Source organism: Hordeum vulgare, chromosome 5H (genome assembly GCF_904849725.1).
Source record: "Hordeum vulgare subsp. vulgare chromosome 5H, MorexV3_pseudomolecules_assembly, whole genome shotgun sequence".
In the NCBI taxonomy this organism is placed as follows: domain Eukaryota; kingdom Viridiplantae; phylum Streptophyta; class Magnoliopsida; order Poales; family Poaceae; genus Hordeum; species Hordeum vulgare.
In genome coordinates this window covers 310171609-310172866 of record NC_058522.1, presented here as the reverse complement: position 1 = coordinate 310172866, position 1258 = coordinate 310171609, and positions in this window count along the sequence as shown.

Genomic DNA, 1258 nt, shown 5'->3' with positions numbered 1-1258 from the left:
CCCATCAGACAGGACGGGAGGACCCGGCAGCCTGCATCACTGCGCCCCGGCAGTCCAGTCTGTATCATTGCGCATCGGTCACCTCCAACAGTAAAGTTAGGCCAGACGGCCCCCACCCCTATCATGTCCAATAGTAAAAGTTAGGCCCCGTGGGCCCCCTTGTCCTGTGGGCACCCTGATACTTCCATTTTGCATCATGTTTTCATGTTGATATTTATCGCTTCTTGGGCTGTTATTTCACTTCACGGTACAATTCTTATGCCTTTTCTCTCTTATTTTGCAAGGTTTACATGAAGAGGGAGAATATCGGCAACTGGAATTCTGGCCTGAAAGTGGAGCAAGTTTGAGATACCTATTTTGTGCAACTCCAAACGCCGTAAAAATCAACGAGGATTTTTTTTACGATTTATCAAAAATACTAGGCCGAAGAAGTGCCAGAGGGGCGCCAGGGGGTGGCCACAAGCCTGCACGGCGCGGCCACCCCCCCCCCCCCCAGGCCGCGCCATGGGGGCTTGTGGGCACCCTGCTGGCCCACTTGCCCCCCTCTTTTGCTATATGGAGGGTTTCGTTCACGAAAAAATCAGAGAGGGGCTTTTTCGTGGTTTCGCCGCCGCCACGAGGCGGAACTTGAGCAGAACCAATATAGAGCTCCGGCAGGACGATCCTGCCAGGGAACTTCCCTCCCGGAGGGGGAAATCGTCGCCATCGTCATCACCAACACTCCTCTCGTCGGAGGGGACTCGTCACCATCAACATCTTCATCAGCACCATCTCATCTCCAAACCCTAGTTCATCACTTGTAACCAATCTCCGTCTCGCGACTCCGATTGGTACTTGTAAGGTTGCTAGTAGTGTTGATTACTCTTTGTGGTTGATGCTAGTTGGATTATTTGGAGGAAGAGATTATGTTCGGATCCTTGATGCTACTCATTACCTCTCTAATCATGATTATGATTATGCTTTGTGAGTAGTTACTTTTATTCCTGAGGACATGGGATAAGTCATGCTAATAATAGTCATGTGAATTTGGTATTCGTTCAGTATTTTGATATGTTGTATGTTGTTTTTCCTCTAGTGGTGTTATGTGAACGTCGACTACATAACACTTCACCATTATTTGGGACTAGAGGAAGGCATTGGGAAGTAGTAAGTAGATGATGGGTTGCTAGAGTGACAGAAGCTTAAACCCTAGTTTATGCGTTGCTTCGTAAGGGGCTCATTTCGATCCATTAGTTTAATGCTATGGTTAGACTTTGCC